The sequence below is a fragment of the Haemaphysalis longicornis genome, unplaced genomic scaffold (genome assembly GCF_048455015.1).
Source record: "Haemaphysalis longicornis isolate Haplotype H1 unplaced genomic scaffold, Haemaphysalis longicornis Haplotype H1 scaffold_4, whole genome shotgun sequence".
Taxonomy (NCBI): Eukaryota; Metazoa; Arthropoda; class Arachnida; order Ixodida; family Ixodidae; genus Haemaphysalis; species Haemaphysalis longicornis.
Genome location: NW_027526361.1, coordinates 75803483 through 75821738, shown reverse-complemented (window position 1 = coordinate 75821738; position 18256 = coordinate 75803483).

The window sequence follows — 18256 nt, the reverse complement described above, 5'->3', positions numbered from 1 at the left end:
CGAGGTTTGACTGGGGCGATCGATACCCTCACGTCATAATTGGGCACCTATTACCAGCGCTCTGACGGGCTCGTCAAAGTGAGAAACACGTACTTAGACTTATTTTTCCTCCGTTTAAACTCTTTGACCTTATTATCAAAGCTTAGCTCGCTCTTATCATTTGTCAGTTTATCTTTATCTCTTGTGTCATTAAACACGATAGTCTTTCTTGTGCTACTTAAACGCAGAAATTTTGGTCTCTGTGTGTGTGTCTATTCTTCTGTCTGTCTGTCTGTCTGTCTGTCTGTCTGTCTGTAACCTGATTCAGCCACCTGGCCAAAGTGAAACTGAATCCGGGAAATAGTTTTAAATACCCACAGCCAAATCTAAGCGTCTAAGTCCAGTGGCAATCTTCATACTTGTCAACAGTGTTGAACAACAACAAAACATTACGCAAAGGTGAGACAGAAAATCAACACATAAGTTATATTTGCAGTGTTCATTTATTTAAAAAATTATGGATTCTTGGTATTTGCGGTGTCAAATGAAATACTACCTCAACTGCAGAAAATTTTCGCCTGCTGTTGCCCGCGGCAGTATAGCCCCTTGCGGTATTTTAGAAATCCAACGGCAACAGTAACAAAAGGTTCCACTAGATACGTTCGGCGTTCCGGTATGAATGCACGTGGAGCCGGGAAACATGGTTCTATAAACATTGTAGTAGGCTGCGTCGAATCACGCGTGTCTCTGCCGTACGGCATCTCTGGTGTAGACGCACCTGGCCTCGAACAGTAGAACGCGGTAATTTTAAATTTACTTGAGCAAACCTCTAACGTGTTATTTTGGGAGGAACGAGACGGGAGTGGAATAGCCCCAGAGGTGAGCAGGAATGAGAAGGGAGGCGTTTAAATGGCGGGAGCACCTATCGCCAATCGTTTTTTTTTCGACATTTGCAAAAAAAAAGGAGAAGATGGATGGCGATTTCTTGGATTGGGTTTTGTGTACCATAAATAGAAAGTCTCGTTCACAGAGGTTCTGTCATATTATCATTACTCTCCCAAGCCAGACACTAAATAGTGCTGGGGCTTGAATCTCCCTGGTTAGGAAAACTGTTATCCCGAGCGAGGCTGCGGCAACAAGAAAGTAGCAGAGCGTTCAACAAAGGTAACTCCACGGAGTGTATAGGAATTTTGAAATTCATGCTACGAGTTTATTCAGGAGCGGTGTCGCCAGGGACGTTGGAACTCTGAATGCGGGCAAATTGGTGGGCTACCCTTATTAGTATCTAAACTGCAGCTCTAGGAAGTCGTCCTTCAGTTGGTAGCAACATAATTAGGTCAAAGAGTTGAGTGAAAAGCGTTGCAAATTGCAAACGTTCAAGGTGTAAAAAATGTCTCATCAATCCGTCATATTTTCGTAGATTAATTTCCTATTAAATAATTTAGTGGCTAAACTGCCGTTTCAAACAGCAAAGGTGGCACTGTGCATAGTGGACCTCGCCAGTCACATTTCCGAATTTTCTTTCTCCTGGCCAACACGTAATCACTAATAAACATGTTAATCCTACCGACATGATGATCTTAACCACGGGGACACTTCACTTTCTTTTTTGTCGCAGTCGATCACGTGACGGCTTTGGCGGGCAGCAACGCGCTGCTGCCATGCGGCCTGTCTCCTGACGACTGGGTGGCACTGGTGCTGTGGTACAAGGATGCACTTTCCTCACCCGTGTACTCCGTGGATGCCCGGCGCGAAGACGTCTCGAAGGCCAGGCACTCGTTCGCCGCCTGGGGTCGCCATGCCTACTTTGCTACGAAGCCCGCACAGAGCCTCAGGCTTCCAGCGTTGGACTTGAGAGACTCCGGTGTTTACCGCTGTGGGGAAGACTTCCGTAGGGACCGCACCCGCAATCAAGAACTTCACGTGCCGTCATCAGGGAATTTTTTTTGTTGATGTCAGCCACATTTTTGTTATTTATAGATATTTAGGATATTATTAGTTTTCTTGAACCGAACTGGCCCCCAATTCTCCAGTGATGGTCTACAGGCCTTGTTGTCGCTTCATCAGGCGAGAGGGATTTTACGACATTCTTGGAGTGTTAGGGGTTATTTGGTAACGAATACACAAAAGTAGATGTAAAGCTCCTCCAACATTTCTTGGAGGGAATGACATAGGCAGCTTCGTGGTGCAAAAACAACTTGGTAGGAGTATTTCCCCGTATTTATGTTTTGCAACCGCGTACATTTTAGGAAAGCAAGCGCATAGAATGTTCGTTACAATCAACTTACACGCGCTGGCTTGCTTTGTTTGGTTGTGTCCGAAGTTATGCGCACGGGTCTGTTCTGTATTCAAGCCATTAGTTGTGGTAACGTATCGCTAAAGAGGCAACAAAAGGTGGATTCCGATTTTTGAACGCTACCGGCCGACGTAAGCGGTAGTAGCACTGGAGAGAACAAATGTACGCACTTCTCTTACCTCTCATCTGGTCGGTTTAAACTGTGCCTTATCTTCCTTAACGTACTCCCAAATGCTAGTTCGGCACCTAGTTAACCTCCCACTGTTTCTGTTCACTCTTATTTTGCATCACGTTGGCAGCATTTTGTTTAGAGACAACTGCGAAGGGAAATAATCAATGTAGCTCTATAGGTTGTATTCACTGGCGTGGAGCGCATGCCAGCAACCGTGTGTGTCGCCTCAGAAACGGGGACGCGCTACCATCGTCATGGCGGCACTCGCATCAGGCTGTCACACCGAGATAAAAAGCATAACCGTGTGGAGAAGCATCGTTTTTTCCCTGCCACTCTAAGCGACGAATTACAAGTGCTCCTTTCCACGGCGGAATGCGCCCTCAGCTCCTGCGTGGTTCCGCCGCGTGCATTTGGTTACCGAGCCAGCGGGTATAGCGTACCGCTGTTTTCGCCATTGGGCGCTCTCGGAGGGACTTCGTTAAGGTGGCCCGTTGTCTACGCGGGCCGCGGCCCTCGACCTGGATGTCGCCCGGCTTTCGCCCTGCTGGTGTGGGTCGTCGAGTGCCAGCTCCCGCTCCCGAGTACTTATTTGTCGGCCACACTCCATTCCAGAGAACTTCGAAATGGTTAGAACCGCCGCACACTTAGCTCCTTGTCACAGCAAGCTCGTTCACCTCCACGCTTAACCGTTCTCTTCGAGGCTTCTCGTCTCCCGAACGAAGCGCGATGCCAGCCCTCAGTGTTCGAGGCGTGTTCCGCGATCATCCGCAGTGTTCAACCCCAGTGGAACTACTCTTCTCTACTCTTTCTTCGCCTTTCTCATGTTTACTTTTGTCGGTTCTATCCTAGCATCACTTCAAAATATCGCTGCTATTATTCACATCTGTCGACGCCACGGCCGAGACGACGGATGCGAAGTGCTCGAGGGCAAGTTGAGTGTCACCACATAATGTGAGTGCACTTTATGTTGACGCCACCGCCGAAAAGTGGGCTTAAATGTGGCAGACGCTGCACGCTGATGTTTTTTTTCTGAGAGATGCGGACGCAATCCCGGTGCGCAGGCACAGTGGCCATGGTCAAGGCGGCTTTAAGTGTTGCCAAGCTAAGAAATCACCCGCTAAACTTGTCAGTGATTAACACTTATGGCCAAACTAAAATGTTTTGGTGAACGCGAAAAAATGAAATAACAACACTTTTTTGCAAAGTAGTTATAAGAAACCTTCCTGAGCAGCAGCTATAATTTATACGGAGCGTAAAAAATTGTACTCTTGACTGTCAGAGTATTTGGATCTGTTGAACATAATAATCATGTTGATTGATTCTAGGGTTTAACGCGCCGACGCAACGCAGGCGATGAGGCGCGCCGTAGTGGAGGGCTCCGGATTAATTTTGACCACCTGGGGATCTTTAACGTGCGCCGAAATCTCGTACACACGGGCGTTTTTGCATTTCGCCTCCATCAGAAAAGCGGCCGCCGCGGCCGGGAATCGAACCCGCGACCTCGCGCTCATCAGCGCAACGCCTTAGCCACTGAGCCACCGCGGCGGGTCATAATAATCATGTCAGCATGTCCTGTTTCCCAACATTTGCTCCTATTTAGTGTGGACATAATAGAACGCACGAACACATCCGATAAATTTTACTGAACTAATTACAAAGATTAAACCAATCGTTCCTTACAGAGCAAACAATTATAGTTAAGTTTATGAACACTATGAGAGATGTGAACAACCGTTTACCACCGAGAAAGTTTTGCCGCTTAGAACTTTTTCATGATCGAACTTCATAGTGTTAATTTCGCATGTACTTGGCCAGCTATGTACTATTGATTTTGTCTGGTCTGCATTTTTATTAACAAAGGTACACATTCCGCTTACAGAAAAATATATGCTTCTCTGGTTAACCGACACTGTATGCGCATCGTTAACAAAAAAGAAAGCTTTACAGCGCTGTTTCGGCGGCTTGCTGCTGCACCTGATCAGTCGGCCTCATTAATCACCCGCGTAAGGCGATGCCACAAAAAAAAAAAAAAAAAAAGATGATACACAATTATTTACGTGCAAAACGTTCGCGCGAATTCCAATGAATCACCGGTTTATTTGCAGGAACCATCTCCAGAAAACTTTCTTTCCGGCGGGGCCGCCGCCAGTCGTCCGTAAGGGTTGTTATTTTGGTAAACATTTTTTGGAGTGGAAGATGGTGTGTGGGTGGCCGAGTAAAAACAGGAAAAGGTGGACTCGGCAACTTAAAGTTTCTAAGACAAGTTCCCTAGCCAGCGTCCGATGGCGCATGCAAATTGCTTCTATTTGAGGAAGCGGAAATATGTGATGGGCAGCCATGTGGTTAAATTTCAGAAACAAAGTTTTAAAAAATTCCGAAACGCACGGAAACATGCCGAACACTGGTCCGCCTTCACGGGGAGAAAGATTGAGTGGTTCCTGTCGTCGTAGGAATTCTCAGCTGCATCTATAATTAATCGTTTCACGAACACGCTGGCACGTATCGGAGCGGATGTAATTAATAAATCAGCCGAAAATGTTCACAAGAAAAATAAAATTGCGGAATGGGGCAGTGATTTAGTACAATTAGGGCCTGTAAAATCAAGAGCAGGGCGGTGGACAATTAGCTCAAAATCCGCTGTTGACTTTTATTTTTAAGGGGCGAGAAAAAATGATTGATATTATTTACTCTAAGACTCTAGAACAACCTCTTCGAGGGCTCCCGTCACGATCGAAACGCGTGCAATTTGTGCTTGTGCGTATTTTAACACACAGTATTTATGGCCTTATATATACGTTTTGCAAAGGTTTTATGTACAAGTGACGTTTTTTTCTCTTGTAAATACCGCACACCAAGCGTTAATAGCAAATATATTTGGTCAGCAGGGAAGAATAGATGCATGCGTTGTACTTAGCTGTGCAAAACACCTCATATAATTCAGTTTTAGGACATTTAATTTCACGCTCTTCACACACCTCGCTGAGAAATAAAATAGCAGCAACCCATGAATTTCTGTTTTGATACTACTCAGTACACTTTCTTTGAGGCCGAAAAAATATATATCAGACAGATAAGCAAACATTCAGCCCTGAAATGAGCGACATCCTTACAGGCACTCGACTATGGAAACGAGAAACCTACAGAGGGACATTTATAATGTACCTCTACTTTCCATGTTCGCCGCCAGAAACAAACGAGGAAATTGAAGGGCCATCCTGTCCAACAGAAGTGGCTATCCAGTGAACCTTGCAGTGGTGACACCAGTCAGCAACAACACAGATAACGCCATGCAGATACAGATTAACCAAGTTAAGCACTACGCAAATACTTTGGTAATTAACACCAGGAGGCAGGCCGGTAGCGGGCACCCCTCGTAGAAGTGTTGCAGCGGTGCTTAAACAAAATGTCTATAGATGGCCAAACAAAAAATAAAACCCGATTTGGCGTAAGATATCGCAGCACTTATACGTCAGAGGACATGGCGCAAGCAGGCTGGGGTTAGCGATGTGAAACAGCCACTCAGAAAGTGACCTATATGGAAAGTCCTACTTTCAGTACTTCATGTTTATAGAATGGCAGTGTCAGAAGTTCATATAGTTTGTTTTTGTTTTTGGGCAAGGAAGAAGAGGAATGTTTCTTTATTAAAGTTCAACGTTACGCGTCGAGAGTGTCCTGGGCCAGGTTTGCAAACGCGAACTGCTCCATTAGCTGCCCCAAGGCTACCCATGTCCACCACCCGCATTAGAGGAGGAGCGTGTCGAAAATGTGGGAGTTAAATTGCAATGCAGCAGGAGACGATGCAGTGTTCTAAATCAGTATTGGGTTCTAGACAACTTTAGCGTACAAATGCGGTTCGGATATGTTTGCCACTACTGATTGCCACTACACTAGCAGCCTGCGGAACAACGTTTCAACTAGAGATCGGCAGAAAATTGGCGTAAATGCGAGTTTGTGTAGAAATAAAGCCATCCGATCCAAGGTTGCGAGTAGCCCAAATTCTGCGGTATATACCGGAGACCTAACAATACAGGTTATGTATAAAACAGAACAAAAAAGGAAGTCCTTCACACTGTATGACGTAATACAAAGTCGGGTGGACCAGTTTATTAGGGCGCCAACTGTTTGACCGTAAAAGGTAATGGCCCGCATTGATATCTGATAAAATGATAATGCAGTGACTCCGATAATGACGTAATTGCATGTTCGCGGTATTTCAGGCGGCAAATAATGGCGTCTATTTTCCCGCTCCCACTTACGCCATTTCCCTCATCTCCCAAAATGAGGAACCCGAACACTCTAGAGAAAAAGGATGAAGAGTAGCAGAAGCAGAAGAGAACATGATGGGCAAGAGTAGAAGCTCCGACAAATGTGGCGGGCATGATTACTACGGGAAAGTCATGAAAGGCAGTGGTTACAACCCTTGGCATTTCTCGTAAGTTCTTCAGAGAGGAAATCCAGCACCCCCCTTTAAAAACGTTCAATTGTGTGCCACCAGCTGTTCATTAAAGTGAAGAGGAGTCACAGGTTAAGGTACAGCGCGCTTCAAATCTTTTTTGTGCGTGTTCACGATGACGGACACGTTGGATTGCGAGGAAGGAGACAATAGCCGGTTCCCGGAAGCAATTAACGTGGAATAGAAGGCAACGGCCGTATTACCCATTTAATGCACATTAAGGCGCTCGTGGGATGCACATTAACCCAAGACTCCGAGCGCATGCGTCAGCCTAATCAGGCGTGCAGCACGGATTTTAGTATTTGTGTAAATAAAAAACTACAATTAAGGCATAAAGTTGGGCTAGTTGGTTATCTGACTGCATTTTACTAGCGAAAAATAGACGCGGACGAAGAATAGCGAGTGTACTGTGTACTTCTTCTTCGTCCGCGTCTATTTGTCGCTAGTAAAATGCAAAAAAAACTACAAAACAAGCATCAAAACCTTATGGTGGATGATTAGGCCCAATGAACAATGCGACCCTTCGTGTTCTGGTAAATATTAGGTTTCCAGCAGCTTTCGAAAGTGGAGTGGCGTTGACGTCATTTGAGAGCTGGCGCATGCGCATGCGCTGGGTTCTGCCTAGCCTGACGCGCGTCAGGCTGGGTAGGACCCAGCAGTTCTCCCCCAAGACTGCTAACGCATTCGCCAGGACACAGCACTTGCCGCCAGAGGATCCGAGGGCAGGTGAGAAGCCCACCGAAACAACGAGAGACAGCTCATATTCTCCCACATTAGCATGTGTAGTGGTTTACACCAGCTGCCCTAGACGTCCACTTTCCCAGGGCGGGATGCCGTCCTTTTTTTTTCTTTTTTTTTCTGACCCCACTGATGCATCTCAAAGCGCAAGTGAGCCACAAATAGAGTTTCAGTGGTATCTACCGAAATACTGTAGCACGAACAACCACAACCTGTAGTCTCATGCAGCCAAAAAAAGGAGTCTGGTTATCGTCTTTAAAAGGTGAGCAAACGTATATGCACGTTGCGCTGATGTTTGCCTCGCAAGCAGCAGCGCCACTTTCTATATCCTGGAGGTTCGGAGGGTCACTTCTTGTAGGAAAGATGCCCCGCATATTACGGGCTCGGTTCGTAACATTCCTATTACGTAAGTGTCGGCGCCCTGTCATTAACGCGAGTCACGCAGCCGGTATTAACGCGAGTCACGCACAGGCACCCACATGACGATGGCATCTAAGGTAACGTCATGATGACAAGGCAGAGAAGAACGAACCCTTTAAGTGGCGCAGATAAAACTAAGTACGCTGTCGATATTGTAGCCGACCAATCAAATTGCATATATAACAAATGGCAGGGAGCAACCAATGCATTCATCAAAGCCGTCTACTTTTACACTGTGTCTCAGTGCCAACCCCATAGATCGTTGGCATGGCATGGTGCAGGCAGTGGGTGATAACGGGTCGAGGAATCGCCACTTCTTTACCGATGCCCTAGCGTGCGCTACAGACAACTTTAGTAGCAAAAGTGCTGCGTTCACAGCGGCCTCTGTCCGGTGAACCGTGCCTAAAATGCCTTGCAATTTTGTTAGGCCGCGCACATCGGATGCGAGCCTTGGTTGATTGATTGTGGGGGTTTAACGCGCCGACACAACGCAGGCGATGAGGCGCGCCGTAGTGGAGGGCTACGGATTAATTTTGACCACCTGGGGATCTTTAAAGGAGCCATGAAGAGAAAACACAAGTTTGGTTCATTCAAAAGATTGTCTCGTTAGAATCATACTGACACCACTTTTAACGTAAACTTCGCTCAAATAAGCTACATAATTAGGAAAAACGGGAATGGTCATGCGACCCACCAGCTCATTTCCCGCAACAGAACCTGTGATGTCACTAAGCTCTGCGATTGGCGGAGGCTGGCAGAAGCAGACGCAAATTAGGTAGAGCTTACAAACTAGACGAACGAGCGATTTGCGCTTAAATTTAGGGCACATTCTTTACAAAGCAATAGGAATGATGGGACAAACAGTGGAAGTTACGAAAGCACATGTAAACATAGAAGTACTGATGCGTTCTGCTGTTCGTACTGCGCACAGCATGCTTTGGTTTAGCTGCACAGCACTATGGAGCTTGGGGTTGTCTCAGACGACACTGGCCGATTGACGCAAGCAACGGTGTCTTACGTGACCCCATTTGTCGAGCGAGCACTGTTTCAGGGAACGAATATTTTCTCTCAGAACAAAAACAAGCCAGGTTTAAATGCGGGCAAAAACAAACCAAACGCTTGCCATGGTATGGTGGCGCCATCTAGGTTACGGAACGTAAAGAAACGCGGGAACAAACCAACACCGCTACAGGGTGGAGACACCCTTTGAACGGTCCCGTGCCGCCGCAATTGGGCCAACGGGCTCAACGTGTTATTCTTTTCGTTTCCCACGAGACCTAGCAACGCGAAACAGACAATATGATTCAAACTTCTTCAGTAAACCGCGTTGCGGCGATAATTTTAGCGCGGTTTTGACACAATGACTTGCTTCGGCGGCGAGCGAGCAACCGAACATGGCGGCGCGAGCGTTACGTGTCTCTACCCTGTACGGCGGATGCGTGAATGAAGATACTCTAGGCTGCAGAGCGGTCGGTTCCCGTGATGTCACTTGGGACCACGAAAACGCACGATTGAGCGGGAAAATCAAAATTTTAACCTAAATTGTTTAATTTCTCAGTGAATAAATCACCGTTTGTATCCGGACAAGCGCTGGGGGTACTATAAAACACGAAATCTTTCGAATAAAACCAACTTGCATTTTCTCCTCATGGCTCCTTTAACGTGCGCCGAAATCTCGCACACACGGGTGTTTTCGCTTTTCGCCTCCATCAGAAAAGCAGCCGCCGCGGCCGGGAATCGAACCCGCGACCTCGTGCTCAACAGCGCAACGCCTTAGCCACTGAGCCAGCGTGGCGGGTGCACCGTAGTGGAGGCCTCAGGATTAATTTTGGCCACCTGTCAATCTTTAATGTGCGCCGAAATTTCGTACACACGAGCGTTTTTGTTGATTTTGAGCATTTCGTACGATAGTTATGCTGAAGGCATTCACACTAATTCAACCTGCTTTCCTTGCATGACTGCTTCGCAATTCTTCATGATTTTGGCGCATTATTATTTCCGACGCTTTTTAATGGTACGTGTTATAAAATTCGGGCAACAAACTTCCACACATAGAACATTTTATAAAAACCGGTTACATGACAATGCAGAAACAACAAAAACACCCAAACATTTTATCTTTCTTCGTGAAATGCATCCCCTAAATTCAAAGTGTAACCGCACAAAAAACACTTCACATTTTTGTTTCCTATACAAAATAAAAAGCCAAGCTTTCCTCCTCAAGGGAGCAGTCGAGAAGATCAAAACACTCGTGGTTATTTCAGAGAAACAGGGGGAGCTGGTAGAAAAGACTTCTGTCCCCAAGCCATAGTCTTCGCGAGGTGCTTTTTGAGTACGCCAAAACACCTGGTTCCATAGCCCTGAAAAGGAGGGTATACAAGTTTCTTTTTTGGGGATAGTTTGCCCCTACGGTATCGATGTCGTATGTTTTAATCGGCACAGTATATAACTTTTTTAAACTCATAACTTTCGTTTTTATTTTGCATTCGAAAGTAGTGAAGAGTGCTTATTGAGACTAGGCAAAAGCCGTGCTTTCGTGAAAATGGTGGAAAGATTAAGAGAAAGAAGATGACTGAGAGCATGGTTTCCGTAAGTACAGCTTTCACGAAGTATTTTGTATTTTATTAATGTATCTAGGAAACTCTGAAGTTCGGAGGCCTAGTGGGTGGGCGTAAAATATACAAGAGAGAGGGTACATCCAAAACAAAGCATTGAGAAAATATTTAAAATTGTATTTGCTTCGAAAACGATAAGCAAGCCTGACAAAAGTTGAGAAAAATGGGTTGAGAAAAAAACTAACAAGACAAGAAAAACATAGTACACAAGTGCCAATAGCAGTTGCTTTAAATGCTAACACATCGCAATAAGTACATGTTTTTTTTAAAATAGGAGACATCACGCATCGAAAACGCAGGTGTGGGCAATTTATTCCACTTATCGATTGTGCTGGGAGGGGAATGCTAAAAAAACATTGGTTGCAGCAAATATTTTGGTTAGTTTGTGTTTAAGGGTGCATCTATTAGGACGATATAAGCAGGGCTGTACGTAAACAGCGGTAGTAATATTGAAATGTTTTGAATTACGTAAAAGAAGCAACTTGAGCCGCGTCAGCTAACTCCTCTTTTCCAAAGTGATTATATTGTTGTTAGACATGAGCAGCGATGACGAATCGCGGCTCTGATAACTTTTACGACAAATCGGACAGCTCCTCTTCGCACCATTTCCAGTTTATGAATATCTTATTGAAGAAAAGGGTCTGATTCTGTGTTTGCTCACTCTAGTTAAAGCATAACAATAGAATTATGGGCTCGTAACTTCACATGCGAAGGTGCGGCTTTTAGTTTATGCCTCGGGAACCCAAAGTTTCTGGAGGCTGACGTGCCACTTTTAGCAATGTGAATGGGCCAATTCTGTCGGCTAGTTATAGTAACCTCTAAATATTTATATTCATTCACGTGCTTTAGCGCTGTTTATTGAGCCTGTAGAGAAATGGGAATGAATGTGTTTGTTAGTTACTTGGAGCAATGCAGATTTCTAATAGTAGAACTCCGTGAACCATTTCCCACTCCATTCTGCGAAAACATCAGTGTTACTTTGAAGGTTAACTTTGCCACAAGGGGATGAAATACGTTTGAAGTGTACACAGTCTTCAGTAAACAACTTCAAACCAATGAAGGATGCATGAATACAATCAATATCATCCTTGATGTGAATAAACAACACTACAAACCCGAGTACGCTGCCATGAGGAATGCCGAAAATTACGGGGAGGGTGCTGAAACAACAGTTATTGATTTGAACAAACTGTTTGCGGTTTGAGAGATAGGGCTGGATGCATTTCATGAAAGCTTAGGATCAGATTGCTATGCGGAACGCGGCTGAAGGGCTCGCGAAAATTTAGAAAATGACGTCAAATTGTTCAACCTTGTTAAGTGAAGCGAGTTTTATGACTACTGGTAACGAGATGGTGAGCGTAGACGACCGTTTTCTAAATCCGTGCTGGTTAGGCGTCAGAATATTTTGAGCTTCAGAGAGTGAAAGAATAAAATTAGATACTACGTGTTCGAAAAGTTTACTTATCCTTGACGCTTACATATGCTAGCTAGTTGAGCCAAACTCTCTGGCACCAAGTTCTCCCTCGCAAAGCCTGGTTCTTTGCAAGAGGGTTAATTGGTTTTGGCTTCAGCTTCGGTTTCAGAGATTTGAGGAGAACAACAAAGCTAGAAAAACTGCATAAACCTCTATATTCCTGCAAGATCGTGTTGACATTCCTCATTAGAAAAGTTTCCTAAGCTGTCCTAAACTTTGAACAAAACCGTATCTCTCTGTCTCTTCAGAAAGATGGGCCCCTTAATCATTTAACAAAGCTTGACACTAACTAACGTAGCATCACCTGGTACACCGTTGATTTTTGTTTTGACATGTTTCAGCGCATCCAGATACGCTGCTGGTGGTTCAGGGTCTAGGCGCATAATTATCACCTCCAAGCCTGCTGGCGCCTCTTTGTAGTTCTTATAACTTGAACAGAACAATTTAACTGCGGTTCCGAGCATCGTATGAGTTGAATTCCTGTTTTCTGTTTTGTGGCCTCGTAAACTGAAAAAAAAACACTTGTCTGTGAACGAAATTTATTTCTTTTTCCGGCGAGCCCGATTAGCGCATTCTCTAAAAAAGGCGGCAACGAAAATAAGAACCCGGGCGCAAGGCGGAGCCGCAACCTACAAAGTTCTTGTATTCGCTTCTGTTACGTTGCCACAAATACTGTGAAAGTTGACTGATGTGGCACATTGAAACTCGTGATGGGACACTGTCGGCGCACAATTTAGCCGATGTGTTTGGATTTCAGGGAGGGATTCGGTTTTGTTCGTTCTTCGTATTTTTTGTCAATGCAATATTCTTTTACGCAACAGAGCCATTCGGTACAACAATATTAACCCACAAATTCGTCCAGTGGAGACAAAAAGCTCCATGCGCACGTGAGGAGGCGCCTAGCGGAGACCGGTGGGCTAGCATATATATATACCAAGCGCACGTGAGCGCGTCTCTCGCGGCGACCGCACAACATCGTCCAGCCTTGCGCGTGGACTTGCGCCACATAAGGAGCACCCGCCTTCGCCTCCGCCGCCGCCGTCGCCATCGTCGTCGTGTAGCTAGCAGGGCGAAGCCTAGTCCATCACACAGTCTGAAAAACTGTGCAGTGACACCAAGAACTGATACTGATCCTACTCTAAATACCCCTTTTCTCACGACACAATTCAGCCCCTAATTGGCTTCGGCCTTTCTGTCCAATAAAAGCTGCAACTAATAAACGTCTTTGCACTGCTGGGTTCCGGCTGCTATCTCTCTGTTGGGATCTGCTGTCAGTGTTAGGAGAATGCAGGTCAACCCCCAGCTCTGCCGTGTCTCCAGACTTGCAACACTAGTGCAAGTTTTGATGACAAAAATATAAAAACACATACACTGCACTGCAAGGGTCGATGCTCGCAATATCGGCATCACTCATGGTCAAATACTGCACGAATGAAACAGTGCCGTTGGTTAATGTTTACGAACCGAGCTAATCAATCGGGCGTTCTCCCGTGACGAACGCAGTTTTCCAGGAGGCGCTCAATAATCAGCTGTGCTCTAGTTTCGCTGAGAATACGCATCGAGTTGACGGAGCGTGTTTGCTGGATGGAAGCCGTTCCGCGTTCTATGTCCCGGCGCAAGGAGGTCCGCCGAGGGACCAAACCGACTGTGAAGCGCCGGGAAGACGATTCACCCGGTAATCGCGCCGGTGCACTCCATGCCGGGAACACCTCGCTCGGCTCGTGATTAATGCTGCCGTAATGTGATTCGGAAAGTGGCACGCACGCCATCCATCAAACAGCGTTTCTCTGTTTTATTTTGCGCCTTCCCCGTCGGTGGAAATCGCAGCTTTTCGGCGGCGGATGTCAGGGCTAGTCACGCGGGTTAGGGTAGATGGGAAGTAAAGGTATGGTCCCTTTGTCCGCGCTGTGCTCACCAAATATAATGCACGCACACGGGAAATTGTGTCCCCCCTTCCGCTCACGGGCTGTTTGCAAGCCATGCCGAAATTCGGCACAGAATAAATAACGGTTCTGAGAATGGTTTTACCGGGACGGCATTCGCTCCTGGCCGGAAAGCAGCCCCGTTTCCTACCGCTGGCCCGTCCGGAGAAATAAATTTATACCGGGGTATCTTTTGTTTTTTGCATGTGTGTCTGCAATCAGTTTTTGTCGATATTACTGTTGCGCTAGTCTCGCAAGGTACTGTGCGTTAGAAATTTGCGGCGGTGTGCCCCTGCTCGTCCGCCGCCAACGCCGCCTCCGGTCTTGGCTCCTGTCTGCAGTCGGTAGATTTTAGCGGTTGCAGTTATTTCATCCTTGTCATTGCTTACATGGATGGTATATATATATATATATATATATATATATATATATATATATATATATATATATATATATATATATATATATATATATATATATATATATATATATATATATATATATATATATATATATATATATATATATATATATATATATATATATATATATATACTTGAGAAAATGGTAGACGCACGATTAAAAACCAAAACAGTGGTTTACTGACGTTTCGACTGCGGGACCAGTCTTCATCTTGAGTAACTGGTCCCGCAGTCGAAACGTCAGTAAACCACTGTTTTTGTTTTTAATCGTGCGCCTACCATTTTCTCAAGTCTCAAGTATTTTTTCTGGCTCCTCGAGAAGTTTTCTTTTACTGCCTATATATATATATATATAAAAGAAAAAAATATATATACATATATAAAAAGAAAACGCTATCCGGACGTGTACGGAATTCAAGACGAAAAGGCTTCCCAGCACAAGCTCTTCTCAGCTTTTATTTCATCTTTTAGTGTGGAGTAGCGTTTGCGAGAACAGGCGAAACAGCAGGTGATTACTCCACCAGTAACGTGGATGATGATGCGGATCTGTTCAGGGAACAAATGAGCGTACTCATAAAAAGTGAGCCCATCTTCAATAGAATTTCCGGTGACTGCTTCAGAATGCTGCTGATGAAGGATCATCGAGTGGTTTCGGATGCCATCACTCTGTGTCAGAGCCACGACAAGCTCAGGAAGCAGCAAGATACGATACCGCGACCTTTTACACGGAATGATTCATGGAAAATGTGTCCGCCAACTTTCCCTGGTCCCTTACACACCGATAGTTGGCGATAACTGCTGCAGGGTTTGTATTTGGCCGAGTTAGTGCTTGTCAAAGACGTACAGCGCTATGACATGACACAGTACGAATCGCAGCGACCTCGTTTTTTACTTCTTTACGCTGTCCCTCCTTAACGTTGTTCCACTGTGACGTCAAGGTTGCCCCTTCGCCTAGGAGGCAATCCAGGCCTCTCAAGCTTGGACGTTCCTTGGTTTCCCTATAGGCGGCGTAAAAATCGACACCAACCTACAGCGGCAGTTTTCCTAATCAAGTCCACCAGACGGCGCAACCGAGAGGTTACTTTTGGTAGAGAATACAAAACATTCATTCCGTGACTCAGAGAGCCAACAAAGTTCGCTTACATTGTGTTGTTTAAAAAGATTATTAACAAGTTCCGCATCAAACATCTGTTGAGCAAAATGTACGCAACTTTTTACAAACAGCCGACTGGTGCACCACCTCGCTTGTGAATTCGCAACCACAAAGCCAAGCTAAGCCAAGCTGGATTGCGGTTAACTTATTCTCTGTGGTCTTGTCAAATCTAGTTTTCTTGAGTATTTCTGCGCTGTGAACATGCAGTAAGTGTGATACGTGCCACCGGGAAGGCTCAGCGACCCGCGTGAGCCTGTTGGAGCCCGTGTTAGCGGGGCCGCTGTACCGCCGCATCGACTTGTTGTGATGGCGCATCTAGGCCTATAGCCAGGCTGCGACACCTCTTGCTATTGGCATCACTCTTCGTTTTACGGACTCGCCTCGGTCCAGACCTCGCCAAACGTACGTGTTGCTCCTCACGACGGATGCGCCCGTCTGAGCGTGCTCGCCACTACAAGTCTGTCTCGCGTGCTGTGCACGGAGTTGGTTCCCACCACCTCGCTGAAGCATCGCCCCAAGGTATGCCGCCACATGTGCGCACCCCTTCCTGGCCGCCCGACAGTCACGTTGTGCCTCTTGCTCGCTGGAGACATTGCGATCAATCCCGGCCCCAAGCGCACGTCGTCACGTCCTACTTGCAGCCGCTGCGAAAAGGTTGTGCATGACAACGTCGCCGCTCTCCAATGTGATGGATGCGGAAGGTGGGCGCATCGCACGTGCGAACTGATGACGCTCGCTGTATACCGCCGCCTTTCATCGTCGACTGAGTGCTGGTTGTGTGCCCTTCGTTCGAAATCTTAGCGCAAGTGAACGAGTTGTAATGGCAAAAAAAAAAAAAAAGTCACGAAAGCGACTGCCCCTGTAAACTTGCAGATGTCAATAAACGATTTGTTCTCACTTGCTGCTCACTGTGGTCTGTGCCAGTCGAGGCCATCTGGTCACCTGGCGTAAACATCACTTCACTAGCGCGGCGCACGTAAACACGCGGCCAGCCAGCAAACCAGCAGGAGCAGCGAGCCGGCTGCTGCCGTGCGAGAGCTAGCCATGTTATTAAAGGAGCTCAAGCGGCCTGTGCAAAAAGCATGCCCGCCATGTTTTACAAAGCCTTGTTTCAGCGGCATCAAGCGGGCTCCCACCGTAGTTCACGACGCCGCCGCTACGATTTTTGTGGCACTACAGGCAAAGCTAGACCTTTGCTTCTCTAAAATCCTCCCTGTTCTGTGGGCAATCTAACAGAGAGCGGCCGACGTACTCCAATACTATCGTGAACATGCTGTTGTGACCCGTTTGCTAATAGCTGGCGGCATTGCATAGCCAACACCTACAGCGGTTTAATCACCTATGTGAACTCCGCTCGGGCACTGTCCGGTGTACGGCCAATACTTTTTGTGTACGGCATCACAAGAGCTTCCGTCGAGGCCGCCCATCGTCAAAGTCGTCCGAAAAGGCTACGCTCAAGCCCACAGGAAAACCTCAGGACACAAGTTTCCCCGCCCCCCAAGCGACGGCTGCCGGCTCGTCCTAAAGCTCCACAGCCAGCCAACACTTGGCTCACGCAGGGCGACAGCACTATCACCTTTCCCTGATGAACAGCTGCATGTGGCCGTTGCACCGCAGCATGATGCAACTCGTCGTCCTGTGTCTTTAAAACTAATTAAATATGTGCAGCACCCTTTCTCCTGACCACTTACGGCGCGAATTTCTGTGAAACCACCAGCCGCCATTCACCGTATCCATGGCGACGCTCGCTGTCACAAGTTTGTCGGTGTCTCATGAATCCACGAACAACAAATTAGGCGCCGCAGTTCTGGAGGCAACATATGCATCATCATCGAACTGACCGAAGCGTAAACTTTCTTTCTCGAACGTACTTGACATATTTTTAGACGACGTCGCGGCATGAACTTGTAGAAATTGCAGCCGCAGTGCCCAAGGCCCACTGCAAAAACATTAGCCGCCTTGTGAAAACGCTTACGACAGACACAGAATGGTGTACCCCCCTAAAGCCCTGTAGCAGCCAACCTGATCAAAGCGGAAGGCGTGCACGGTCCGAGCATTCGTGCTAGACGTCCCTCTGTGTCATTCAGCTGACCGCGTTCTCTTCAAGCTCTCCCGACGATATCTAGGCAAAGGATTTTCCAGTCACGTCGCAACGCTATCATTGAAAGCGGCCTGCACGAAAGTGGAGTTTTTTATGTTTAATGAGTCATTTAAAAGGTGCCTCCAGTACCTTTTAAAAACAATTACTTGTGGCCGAAGAAACAAATATCCGATCATGCTCTGCTTTTCTTCGGGCTTTTATTCTGCGATCTTCCTTTTCCCCACTATTTTGTAGTTCCCCATCTTTTTTATTCAAACAATACTGCAGGCGATAATTAGGGCCAAGCGGAAGTGGGAAAAACGATTGCATATCCTATAAGCAAAAGTGATTATACAATCCTCTAAAAATGATTACACAATTTCAATAAGTAATTTATACAATCTCTAAAAAAACCATAGACAAGACAGACTTTTTTTATTCTTACAATGTCGATGTCTATTGCTGCTCTTTTTGTGGTGCTCGCTGTACCCAATTGCTGAAATGCCCTTTCTGTTTCTATTGCCGGTTCAAT